Source organism: Culex quinquefasciatus, chromosome 2, assembly GCF_015732765.1.
Source record: "Culex quinquefasciatus strain JHB chromosome 2, VPISU_Cqui_1.0_pri_paternal, whole genome shotgun sequence".
NCBI lineage: Eukaryota > Metazoa > Arthropoda > Insecta > Diptera > Culicidae > Culex > Culex quinquefasciatus.
The window spans coordinates 138,561,181-138,574,853 of NC_051862.1; the positions used below are offsets into that span (position 1 = coordinate 138,561,181).

A 13,673-nucleotide genomic window follows, 5' to 3' on the forward strand; every position below is an offset into this window, starting at 1 on the left:
ATTATACGGTAAGTAATAATGTTTCAAGCTACAAATGTTTCGAAACATTTGGAAAGACTATTTAAAGTGTCATAGCATCGGGATTGTTTATTTAGAGTGAATTTAGAGTTTTGATTTAGTGCTTATGGTTACTTGGGATGTCCAGTCCAGTTCAGTGAACCAGTCAAAAAATATTTGTTTCCGCCCGGGATCGAACCGGGGGCCTTCCGCGTGTTAGGCGGATGTGATAACCACTACACCACGGAAACCGATATGTTTGTTCCATGACCTTGCGCGTTTCAATTTTATAGAAATTATTCCACTTAAATGTTTGTGGAAATAACCACAAAACAACTTTTTTTGTGTTAACGTAATCAATCATTTAAGGTTTTATTATTCTTGCCAAACTATCCCTAACCCTTTTAGTATTTGAATTTGAATAATTCTGAGGCATTCATGACTCATACAATATATTTATGAACTCAGGTACCGATAGCTGGGGTGACATTGATAGGTTTAAGAATTCTTTTTTCTATTACGAACACAGCAAAAAATCAGATGGTAAAATCGCATGCTAAAGCATGCACATCACCTTTGTGAGAAAAAGCATGTAATATTGTATGAGATAGCGTGTACACAAAAAAGCATGTACGCAAGAAAAAAAAGATTGTGCACACTCCAAAAATAACATCAATCTGGTGAGAGTTATCTCCAGATTACCAAGTCCGCGCCCTAACCATCTCGTCTATCTCACTGTCTTATAACAGTATGGTTCAACGCCAATGTACCAATAGGTTTCTCGTACGTCGTATACTGCATTTACTGTAATACGGTCTAGCTGTATACATACAGCTACAGCGATGTTGACCCAGAGATAGCCGAGAAAGTTGGAGCGCGGACTTGGTAATCTAGAGATGATTCTCACAAGATTGATTTTATTTTTGGAGTCTGCGAAATCTTTTGCCTTCCTCACCTTACTGAGGAAAGGCTATAAAATCACTCGAAAAATGAACTTCTCAATTAGACCTCCTAGACCCACCTTCATGTATACCTATCGACTCAGAATCAAATTCTGAGCAAATGTCTGTGTGTGTGGTGGGATGTTGATCAAAAAATTGTCACTCGATTATCTCAAGACTGGCTAAACCGATTTTGTCCGTTTTGGCCTCATTCGATCCGTCCTGGGGTCCCATAAGTCGCTATTAAAAATTATGGAGTTTAGTTAGGTACTTTAAAAGTTATGCTAAAAAAACGATTTTAAGAAAAGTTCGGAAGATTGTAAAAAGGGTTGTCATGTCGTCATGCTATGCATTTTCAGAAAGGTATTTAAAAGACCTTTTCAACGCGTCCAAGACATTGAAGATCTGAAAACCCTATCAAAAGTTATAAGCACTTAAGTGTTATTTAAGCACTTTTTGGAGGCCGGATCTCAGATATTTTGATAAAAACGTTGTTCGAATCTATCATGCGACCTATCGTTGCATAGGTAATCAAAAGACCTTTCTAACGCGTCCAAAACATTGAAGATCTGACAACCCTATCAAAATTTACAAACACCTAAGTGTTATTTATGCACATTTTGGAGGCCGGATCTCATGATCATCTCATCTTATCTCATGATATTCATGCGACCTACCTTTGGATAGGTAATTAAAAGACTTTTTCAACGAGCACGAATTGGATTGAAGATCTGACTACCCTATCATAAGTGGTAACCACATAAGTGCCCTGCAATATGAAGATCTGACTACCCAATCTAGTGGTATGAATAATGAGTCAAAATTGATAAAACTCTGAAAAACACCGCCATTTTGTGTCTATTTTGAATAGCACCCTTTAAATGTGAGGAAGGCACTGAGGAAACGTTTTTTTCTTGCGTACATGCTTTTTGTGTACACGGTTTCTCATACAATACTACATGATTTTTCTCACAAAGGTGATGTTCATGCTTTTAGATGCGATTTTACACGGAAATTTTTTACTGTGAATCGAGTACAAACAAAATCGTATGGAAACATACTGAGTTTGCTAGAGAAGTGTACAAAGTGCCTCAAAAGTAGTTTTATACAAATTTTGAAAAGTTTTTAATATTAGTGACTGTAGCGGACTGTATTACGATGTGGCCGAACCTGTTCCGGCGTTGAAACCGCGAGGCCGGGAAACCTTCCGGCGGATTCCCGCACGCGCGCAAGAGGAAAATAAAACACGTCGTTCTCTCTTGAACAGACTCCTTCTGACTGACGTTTATTGTTTCTCTTCTTCTTCTTCCTCCTCAACGGCAAAACAGCACGAAACGGCGCCAAAGACGTTCACGTAGACAGACCGGCCGCGCACCGATGGGTCGATCGCTGTTTAACTGCAAACATTCTCCCCGCCTTGAGACAGCGTCTCAACCTTCTTCTGATCTCCTGCACCGAGCGATGGTACTCGTGCTTTCCTCGTCGCGTCGTCACGTTCCGAACCAGTCCCGCTTGATCTGGCCAGCCTCGCAAACTGCATCCCTGGGGTGCTTGAGCCGGAACGCTTCTCCGGTCGCAGGTTGTAGAGGGGCCGTATGACTCGAGATCGCTGTCGGCACACTTCAATCAGCGACACGCGCTTCTCGAGAATCTGCTTGCCCTTCGTGTACTTGTACTTGTTCGCCGGACCAACAGTTCGGAGTTTCTTGCATAGCTTCGTGTTTTGTCGATCCAGATTGTTCCGCGAGACCCCGGTCGTTGTGGCGTAGCAGCCGTCGTGAACGACCCGGAGTTTGATCCTGATGATGTCCTCCTTCACAATCTGTTCCTTGGAGTTGGATTCCCGTTGGAACTTGCCTTTGTTGGCCCACAGGCGCTTTGTACCGAGGATCTCCTGGTCCTCCCAGGACAACCGCAAGGAGCGATTGATGTCGAGTTCCTGGGCGACGTTAAGAACCATGTAGGGAGTGCGTGTTCGACACGGCTTCCAGATTTTCCTCGCCACCATCCATCCTAAGATGAAACGCTGTGCCACGAGGATTCTTTGTAGATTCTTGACCTGTCCATCTGCTACGCTGAAGTGCTGACTCGGCAAGGCCGCCGTCAGGCCTCCCAAAACGTAGGCTTGCGTGGTGAGCTTGGTTTCACCGTTGAAACGCGAAGGCATCACCCGCGTGTCTGCGCCGGGCGTGGTCCCGACGATATCTCCGTTGGCCTCGGAGACTTCCAGAGAGGCATTCGTGCACTTCATCCCAAAGCGCTTGACCGATTCCTCCGTGATGTGGGATACTTGTGATCCGCTGTTGTTGTTGACGAGACCTCGCACCTGTTGCGATTCTCCGCCCTCTTTCTCCTTGCAGACGATCTCCGCAGGCGATAATGGCACCGACGACCATCTCGATTGAGTTGCGTTCTCGGAGACCGACGAGACCTCCGTTCTCCTTGGTTGTGTTGCAGGTCGGTCGCGGCCTGCCTCTTCCGGTTCTTGAATCTGCTGCTGCTGCAAGCATAGCATTGTGTGGCGTCGTTGCTGGCAGCCGGCCGTGTGGCACGCTTGCAACTTCTCTTCAGCAGGCTTGGCAAACACCTTCAGCGCCTCCGCGACGCTTTGGGGTTCCGAATTCGACACCTGACTCCCCGCCGGTGGCGCCAGCGGCGGCGGGTTCTGGGACTGCATGAGGAGAATCTGCTGTTGTGTCTCCTGAATGATCCTGACGGCGTCCCACAGATCATCGCACTTCTGCCGATTGCCCGTACCGGCCTTGGACTCGCTGTCCTCCAGGCGCTCAGCGTACAAATCCTTTGCTCGATAGTACGCTTCTTCGAACTGAAGTCGGTTGTTGAACTCCTCCTCCAGGTTGGATGTAGCCTCCTCAATCGCGGTTTGGACGGCTTCGAAACACCGAGCAAGTTCGATGAGTTTGTCCCGCCGTTCCACCACTTCGCTGAGGGACGGATTGCGGGCCTTGACTGTTTTCGCGGTGGACAGTTCCTCCTTCACCTGCGCGAGAATGACGTCACGCTCCGAGGTGAGGGCCTTCTGTTCTGGTTCCATATCCGACGCGCGAAGGACAAAAATGTAGCGGACTGTATTACGATGTGGCCGAACCTGTTCCGGCGTTGAAACCGCGAGGCCGAGAAACCTTCCGGCGGATTCCCGCACGCGCGCAAGAGGAAAATAAAACACGTCGTTCTCTCTTGAACAGACTCCTTCTGACTGACGTTTATTGTTTCTCTTCTTCTTCTTCCTCCTCAACGGCAAAACAGCACGAAACGGCGCCAAAGACGTTCACGTAGACAGACCGGTCGATCGCTGTTTAACCGCAAACAGTGACTATAATTATGAAAACATTGATCAATATAAGTATTAAAATACACAGAAAAAAAAATCATGGTTATATTACATCTGGAAAGGTACATCTTTTATGTCAGAAAAAAGGTGTAATTTTACCTCTGGAAACGTGTAATTTTACCACTTTTCTGGTGTAATGTCACTTTTTCAGTCTAAATTGAGGTAAAATCATCATAAAAGAGGTAATATTCTTCCAAAATTACAGCTTCCAAATTTACATTATTTTTTACTGTGTACCTTCAATGTGTTAGGTTTTCCCATTGAAAATATATCTGAAAACGTACTGCATTTTCAAATCCTTTGAACAATTTTACTTTGCTTTTTTTTCTTCAAATCTTACATTTTTAGAAAACTAATTGGTGCAAATCAACTGTTCGGATATAAAATGCATATTCAAAAAAAAATGTGATGTTAAAATTCATGCTTGTGGTTTTAATTTTCATATTTTTTGTGTGTCATCCGTGCAAACTCCACAGAAAAAAAATCTGTACTTATATTCATCAGATTTTCTGCAGAAAATGGTTATGCGTCCCAAATATTATATATCCAATTAACTTTTTTTACTTGTGAGTCAGTCAAATAGCCAAAATCTGTGTCGAAAAAGGGAGACATTGATAAAATTTAAACATAATTTTCAAATATTTTACATTTATACAAACTAATCTATCCTTCCAGGAAAGCCTGGTATTTTTTATTCATTTTTTGCCTTCCTCACCTTACTGAGGAAAGACTATAAAATCACTCGAAAAACAAAATTCTAAATTTGACCACCTAGACCCACCTTCACGAATACATATCGACTCAGAATCAAATTCTGGGCAAATGTCTGTGTGTGTGGTGGGATGCTGATAAAAAAAATTGCACTGGATTATCTCGGCACTGGCTCAACGGATTTGGACCGTTTTGGTCTCATTCGATCCGTCTTGGGGTCCCATAATTATAAAGTTTAGTTAAGTACTTCAAAAGTTATACTAAAAACGATTTTAGCGAAAGTCCGGAAGATTTTAAAAAGGGTGGTTTTTGTAAGCCGTGTTAAATATTTTCAGAAAAGTATTTGAAAGACCTTTCAAATGATCGTAAAACATCGAAGATCTGATATTCCTATAAAAAGTTATGAGCAGTAAGGTTAATTTATACATTTTTTGGAGTCTGTTGTAAAAAGATAAGTCGTGTAACAAGATAGTACACAAGTGATGATGTACTATATGAATGTGAGGAAGGCACCAACCACCTAAAGGTAGATTGAGTAATGTTTTTAGTGGTAAACCTGCAAAGAATGCCGCATTCCACCTTGCCTTCGTTGACGTTTCTAGACAACATCAGTTTACCGTTTAGAAAATATTAAGAAATATTCAAAAATAATCAAAAGAGTTCATGATTCAATTGTTTGAAACTCGTCTTTCTGAAACAGTCTAAATAAAAAGATCCAGCTCTTTTTATATGACATGTCAAAAATATATTATTGTTTCCGCCCGGGCTCGAACCGGGGACCTTCCGCGTGTGAAGCGGACGTGATAACCACTACACTACGGAAACTGTTGGATATATTGGTATCGTTTTCTTTTCTTAGACTTTCTAGTTGAGTTTTTTGGATGCTGCTTATTTTTTTATTTAATTTTTAAATTTACATTTTTTTTTTTTTATTTGAGTGTGCCCAACGCTTATAATCGTTTGTCCAATTCGACTGTTGAATTCCCTCTGTTGACATGTTTTTCCTCGTTCACTTCCGGTCAACTTGTTTCGCGATATTTTTTTAGCATATCTCAAAATTGACAGCACTCTTGCTCAGTTCAAAGTTCCGATTCCAAGAACAGCAAAGAGCCAACTTTTTGGCGTAAATATTTGCGATGGACTTGTTTTGCAACCCCGTTGCTCGGGCTTTTTATTATACATTTACAGTTTGTTTGATCGGATTTAAGCTGGATTTATTTCAGTTCGCGAACAATATTGATGCATCGCGTCACTTATCTCGTAAAACGGTTGTTTTGCTGGTCTATTTTGCTTACGAATGCAATATTTTTGTGCAATAATGTAATTAATTTATTAATGAATATTTTCAATCATGAGAAAGTTGGCAATAAATTATGTGTGTAAACCTTTTAACATTTATTGTACTTTTACAACTTAGCTTTGCGTTGTATTTTTTCTTGTCACTGTTCGTTATCCACCTGGCAGATTTTGAAGGGTTATTACACAATAAAGAAAACGTTTCGCTCTCGCAGTAAATCAGATGTGATAAAAAAAAATCATGAACCACCTGCAGCAGCAATGGAGTCGTATAATATTTTATTTAACCATTTTAAGGCCGAGCTTCACCTCCGTTATGATGAGTAACACTCGTATTCAGTGTTTTTGTGCATATTCAGCGAGTTTCATCGTGATTTTGTTGTTTGGAAATTTATGTTTCGCCGTTTGGCAAAATCAAGCTCAAATCGACGTGATTATTTTAACTTTGAAAATACGCACAAGTCTCTAAAGTATCAATTTCTGAACACCCAAGGTGAGGTTCGGGTCCTTTACCGTTCAAAGGGAAGGGGAGCAATATGTTGCAAAGCAGGTCCTTTCCTCGAAGCAATTTGCATAAGCTGATTGGGGTAGACGGCGTGATTTTTAAGTCGCCTCCTTCACCAACAGCTATTTCGGTAACTTTTCAGTAAATAAACACGCTCGCATCCCGGCAGATGAAAGAGCTTCAAGTGTTATCGGAAGTTGGGGAAGGAGCCAAATTCTCCAAATTGAAAATAAATTATTAATAAATCATTTTCTGAAGGGGCTGCTCCGACGTTCTGCCGGAACAAATTTTGCCAAAATACCAGCGTTCAGCGCGGTTGGTTGCGACCAACATCCGGTGAAGGTCGGGCCTACCCCCTCCCCCTGTTGGGTGTTGAAGTGATGGGAACGAAACAATTAATTTTACCTCACCTGGTTAACCTTCGACAAAGTTTGGAGGAAGGATCTCTGCCTTCAACGCCGGTGTTGTTGTTTCACATATCCTCCCAGGGTGTGTGGCGTCTATTATGTTAGGACGGCGGTAGGGAACCGATTTCCACGAAAAGACAAATTTTCCGCGCCACCCGTGGAGTTTTCCAAAATGAGAAGGGGATTTTCGACGGATTATGGTGTTGTACTTGTACTTGGATATAGTTCAACATCTCGTTAAAAGGTTTATTTACTAAATTTCCTGGAAATATAACTACTCAAACTCAATATTCCGTTCTTCAACAGTATTTTTTTTTTCAATTACGAAAGTGAGACGAGACGAAAATAAGATGACGAAAACTCTCCTAAACTTTCAAAAGATTATCAATGAGTGAACGACAATTTTGTCTGACATTTTTCTTGCGCATGTAATAGTGATGTCAAAATTTTCCCAGTTATTTGGAAATAAATATTTAAGTTTTCTTCCGGTTTGGATTTTTCATTCAAATTTCTCTCTCAATGAGTTCTCATGCTCAATGAAACTCTTTTGATGAAGATTCTTTCTTCGCTCCCGATTGAAATTCACAAAATTGTGATTTGAAAATGAAAAGGGCGTTCCCTACCAGAAATGTTCCAGTCAGTAGTCCCGATTCCGCGAACCATCACACAGAAGCTATTAATCTTGTGAGCTTCTCCGATTTCACCCCTTGGGGGTGCTGGGAGAGGACCGGCATTTTCGCGGAACCCCTTGGAAGTGTCAGCCAGAAAGGGCTTTCTGCGCGTTTGTTTGTCGTGTCGGTGTTTTTATTGGCAGGGTGGAAAACTCTTCCGAGAAGGATCGCGAACGCGAACTTTTGCATCGGAAGTCGGGTCGGTCCCCCACTAATCCATGATTGATTCCACAGAACAACCTTTCCGTGGGCGTTCGGTGTACCCTCAACTGACTGTAGTATGCGAGACTCAGGTGCTTTGTTTACCGATGGTAATTAATTAATATCGTGCTGTTGTACCCGGTCGGGGTCCGCGTGCCTTTAATAACTTTGTCTCCAGGGATAAAAGCGTGATTTGGGTCGAGTTTTGTATATACTTCACTGTGCAAGGAGACCCCGTCATCGATCAGTGCGCAGAAAAAAAAAACTCTTGAACACTCATCCATTAGCACTCGCAGATAATTCGATTGGGTGCAAATGGTCTGCCAGAGCCGAGTGGGCTCAACTCAATTAACGGTCCCTCCCCCCAGTTTGTGCAAAGATATGAAAAAATGGAACTCTTCGCCGGGATAATCCAATCCCGGTGCTGAGAACGAAGAAAGATTTGAAAATCTTGACGGAAAACACCGAGTCCGGATGGCAGTTTTATCTTGATAACAGGAGAAGTATTTTCATGACTGCCAAGCGAAGACATTCGCGCGGAAACTTCCTTTCATTCATTGTGGAGTCTTTGCATGGTGTTTATTTCTGGTGAAGATGGTATTAGGAGCACCACTTGAAGAAGATATACGATAAATAAAATTATTCGATCCAAGATGGTGTATGGCGGATATTGAAGGTTCAAATCACTCCAGGGCTCCATATAACCCGGATTAATTTTCGTATAGGTTGAAAGTTTAAAAAAAATCGACAAAGGTGCTGAAAAGTTACATTTTTTTTACTTTTTACGAAAAAAAAGTCAATTGGCAAACACCATTTTGCATGTTTTAAATGTCTTGGAGGACAACATGTTGAGAAAATTTCCTTTCACCTCATTAAAGAAATTTTAAATAGTGGATCTCTGGTCGCTCTCGTTTGATAATGCCACAAGAGTTAAAGTTTGCCACTAGGGTGAAAAGATAAAAAAAAAATTGGAAAATCGTAGGAGTTACTCCCTGGCTCGATTCTTTTGGCAGAAATAAGTACCTGTGCCAATTTTGAGCCAAATCGGTTAAGGGTTAAGGGTCACATTTTTAACGTTGAAGTTTGTATGAAAAAATTCGAAAAAAAATTATGGAGAAACGCGAAAAATTCAAAATTCCGCCAAAAGGTAGCGTTAAATGTAAAATGTTATGACGAACAACTTTGTCCAAGGCCGCAAAACGATCCGAGTTTACCCTGACGAGTTATTTACGATTTAAAGAAAACGTTTTTGTATGAAAAGATTTTTTTCACGAACTTCAACGATAAAAAGCGACTCTTTACCTTTACCGATTTGGCTCAAATTGGCACAGTTACTTATTTTTGCCTAAAGAATCGTATCAGAGGGCATCCCTGTTGTCGATTTTTGTTATAGTCACCCTAATGCATATTCATGCGAACATGGGCAGTTTAGAGAATCTAAAAATTCGAAATTTGGAGATTCAACATTTACTAAAAATATATATTTAAAAATTAGCTATTTTTTCAGTTTAACTTTTTAACAGTCCTTACCAATACGCAAAAAAGTGTAATTTTGGAAGGTTATTCTTTTTATGATTAATTTTATTTTCAAAATGTGTGAAAATTTTAATCTGATGAAAATTCAGCAGAAACTGATGAATATTCACCAATTCCTGATGTACACTAAATCGATCACATAATTCCTTTCCAAGGTATAGATTTTCGAATATTTACATATCATTCTTATGGCTAACTGTAAAAGTTGTTTGGAGACTTATAAAGGCAAATCAAAGATGCAAAATAGCTTAGCAACACACAAAGTTTAAGTCAAATAAAAAAAAATCAATTTCTGGTTTTTGCCGAGTTTTGTGAAACACAAAAAAAATACATTGATAAAACCAGAATTTCGTTTTTTTTAACATCGTAGCTCAAGCCCTCCGTCCGTCAACTAACAAGTTGAGGACTAATTAAACTAAAAAGTTAATCAACTCCGCCAAAATAATTCAAATAATATCATCGACATCGAGTTGGTAAACTTAACTAATACTAATACTAGTCAGGATCAGGGATGGAATACTCGCAAAAAAATCATTTTCGCTTGCGAACTTTTTTCACCCGCGAAAGAGAGAGGAGGCAAATCACGCCAAAGAAAATCGCTCCTGAACTTCTCCAAAAAATTAATCTGTTGATGTTTTTTTTGTGAATTTCCTCGTTAACACAACTTAAAATTATTTATTTCGCTTTGTTTACACTCATTGCCCATCTACAAAAAGTGACGTTACACATGCAAGTGTAGTAGTGAAAAAGATGTTCCGCCGAATAATCAAGATGATGATTTTTTTTAGATTCCCTCTACCGATCTTTCGTGCGCGAGAGAGGAGAGCCATGCTCTCTTCGGATTTTTTCTCTTGATGAACATCCAAAGATTTTCTTTTGATGATGATTATTCCATCGCTGGTCAGGAGGAAATACTATACCCACCGATTGTTGGATTTGCCTAAAATAGTCTCTGCGTTCCATATTCAAAGAAATAAGTAGACACTTTTCGGAAATCCAATCAAAACTCATATTTCTAATTTTAGTTACCTCTGAATATTGATTTCCGTTCAACGAAAAATCATCGCTGTCAAAACAGTTCTCCGAAAAATAAGGAACTATTTTAATGATCCTCTTTGGACAAAGCATCTTCGTCCATTCTCCAATTTACCTCAGTCTCTCCCACTTTCTCAACTGTCACTAGGATGCCTTAAGCACCGTGCACATATCACTGAGCTTCTGTTGTCGTCGGACGGTGGATGCTGTGAAATGGCTTTCCGGTATGTTTTTTTCTCGCTCGCTTCCGCAATTTGTTTTTTACGTCCTTTGGCATCCCTTCCCTCCCTTTTTGGTCCGAGCAGTGTGGTGCGAGCCAGCGACTGGAAAGGGGAAATGATTGCCCTAGATTTGTTCGCCATTCACAAAACGGACTCCGTGAACCTCTCAATGAACCTCGGTGGGTTTTTGTGGGTGTGTTTCTATGTGAGTAGTTTTGTTTGGGGGCGAAATGATTTTCGCCGTAGGTGGATTTTCCTGTTTTTGTTCCGAAAGTCTCGTGACATGCCAGACTAAATAACGGGTCCTCGGGAAAGATAAGGCGGAAAAGCGTCGCAGTTTTATAGCGGCATCGGTGCGGTTTATCGATGAAAGTTGTTTGCGCAATTCGCCCCAGGATAATGTCATGATTTTGAACGTTAGTTGGCATGTTGATAACGGCTGGAGATGCTAGCTGTTGGATTCTTTTAAGCTGTTTGCAACTTACACATGTATTCTCCAAAGTTTACACTTAGATAAATGTAAAATTTTGTGAATTCATGAACGGGAATCATGCAACAACTTTCAAAACTCATGTTTTCATTGCAATAACTTGGCACTAGCTGAAATATTTGCTGAAACATGACATATTTTTGAACAAAATCCTTGTCTAACACAAACGCTCATGAATTCGCATTTTTCAACCACTAATGGTGGTTTTTCATCCCATCCTCTCCCTGCTAAAAGCTCCTGTTTATCCTGTTGATGGTGCTGCATATTTTTTTCACGTACGACTGAGCACTGCATTAATGCAACCACCGACTGCAGCGGTATAAATACAGAGATGCATACCAAACAGGGAGGAGCCACTTTGCACAAATCCGACTTCCGAGTTCGGAGAGGAGGCCGCCTTTTAGCTTTTTAGCAAATGAAATAATTTTATGCATCGCTACGCTGCATTAGTTTCGCCGCTGTCGTCACTCGGTTGTGCAGATTGTGCGAATATATTATGTTTAAATTTCTTCCTGGAAATGGCAAAAATCATAGTCATAGTATAATCATTCACCGTCCATAGCCATGCATGGTAGGGTAAACTTTCAGATAAAACTGTGTTGTCCAAGGATTTTGCCGGCAGGTGCACGAGTCCCAAAAAACCAACGCGATTCTTGTAAAAAAATTCAATCCGCTACATTTTTGTTGAAGGGTTCAATCAGATTTGAAGTCAGGAATGGAATAATCACCACCCGCGAAAGAGAAATGAGGCGAAACACGCTAAAGGAAATCGCTTCCGAACTTTTGAACAAATTCAATCAGTTGTTTTTTTTTGTGAATTTTTGTGAACCACTTAAAATATTGTTTTTTCGTTTTGTTTTACACACATCGCCAGATAATTTTTCGACCTGTGACGTTACATCTGCCAAATAATCAAAATAAGGATTTTTTAGATTTATTTTAAAGATATCTCGTGGGCAAGAGAAGAGATTTTTGTATTTTCTCTTCCGATTATTTCTCTTGATGAGCGTCAAAAGATTTTTTTTATGCTGATTCTTCCAAAGCTGTTTGCAATAATTGATTTGGAAAAATCTGTATCTTGAGATGCGATTTCCTGTTCGATTTGGTGTCTTCGGCAAAGTTGTAGATCATTCTTACGGCTATTTAGGGAAAAAATTAAACACTTCAAAAATACCCATCTTACTCTTTTCACTTAAAGTTGGATTCGGAAAATACGTACAGTCCAGACTCGATTATCTGAAACCTCCGAAAGTTTGTACGAGACCTCGGATAATCGAATCATGAACAAGAAAAAAAACTCTTTTTTTCTTCTTTTTCTTGATTTAAACATCAAGTTCGAGTTCTGCGACCACAATTTAGGAAAGCTGAATAGTTGATTGTCTATTAAATAATAAATGCATTTTTTTTTGCTATATTTCGTCACCGCCATTTTGGCCGCCATTTTGGATTTACACATTTTAAATCACTTTAGCGTAGTTAAGGGGTCATATTTAAGCTCGACAATCAAAAAATAGAAAAATAAAAAAATCGTGAACCGATGTTTAAATTGTCCGAAGTGATTTTTTTCTTGAGGGCTTCGCATAATCGAGTTTGGACTGTATTTGTTTGAGTTTTCGCATTTTTTTAAATTTTTCTAGGACTCAGCCAAAAGAGCTGCCTTAATATTTTTTAATCGAAAAGTTCCTACACGATTTATTTGAGGTAATAATGTTCGGAATTTTTTACATTTTTCGTATTTTTTAATTAGGGACAGACCCACAAAAATAAATATTAAAAAATAGTTGGGAAAATTTTCTACAATTTTCCCTCTGAGGCTTTGAAAATCGGACAATTAGTTTCTAAGATACAGCCCCGAAATGAGAATGAGTTTTTCTAAGTGTCGCCTAATTGAAGCTTTCAATTTTCAACTAACGATAGTCGGAAACTATTGGTTCAAAAAATGATTTTTTTTTTTTGTAAAGATTTCAGATCTTTTCAACAACAAATATTTTAAAATTTTATAATTTGCTTCAAATGAGAAATGAGGGTTAATCATCTAGTTGTAAACCATTTCAAAAGATATGCCTGATATTCAATTATATTTTTTGCAATTCCGTCGTAAAACTTCTTACTTTTCCTGTCATTCTTGAACGACGAAAGAGCCTACTTTTCTGTACAAAAAAAAACTGAATCGAATAGAAACCCTTTTCAAAACAAATGCTGAAAAGTTCTCCTTTTCAGCACTGAAAAAGGTGCTGAGAAGTGGAACTTTTCAGCACTTGTTTGGAGATAGTAGTTTATGCAACAAGTTGCGAAAACAAGATTTTTATA

The 13,673-nt window shown here is 39.7% G+C and overlaps 1 protein-coding gene and 2 non-coding genes across 3 annotated transcripts in view; 1 reads left to right on the plus strand and 2 right to left on the minus strand.

Moving 5' to 3' along the window:
- LOC6036655 (mitogen-activated protein kinase 1) overlaps nucleotides 1-13,673 on the plus strand; it is a 167,389-nt gene that overhangs the window by 89,544 nt on the left and 64,172 nt on the right. The gene's annotated exons all lie outside the window — the stretch shown is intronic.
- Trnav-aac lies at nucleotides 176-248 on the minus strand. The gene has a single exon. It is a non-coding gene; the product is annotated as a tRNA-Val (tRNA).
- Trnav-cac lies at nucleotides 5,754-5,826 on the minus strand. The gene has a single exon. It is a non-coding gene; the product is annotated as a tRNA-Val (tRNA).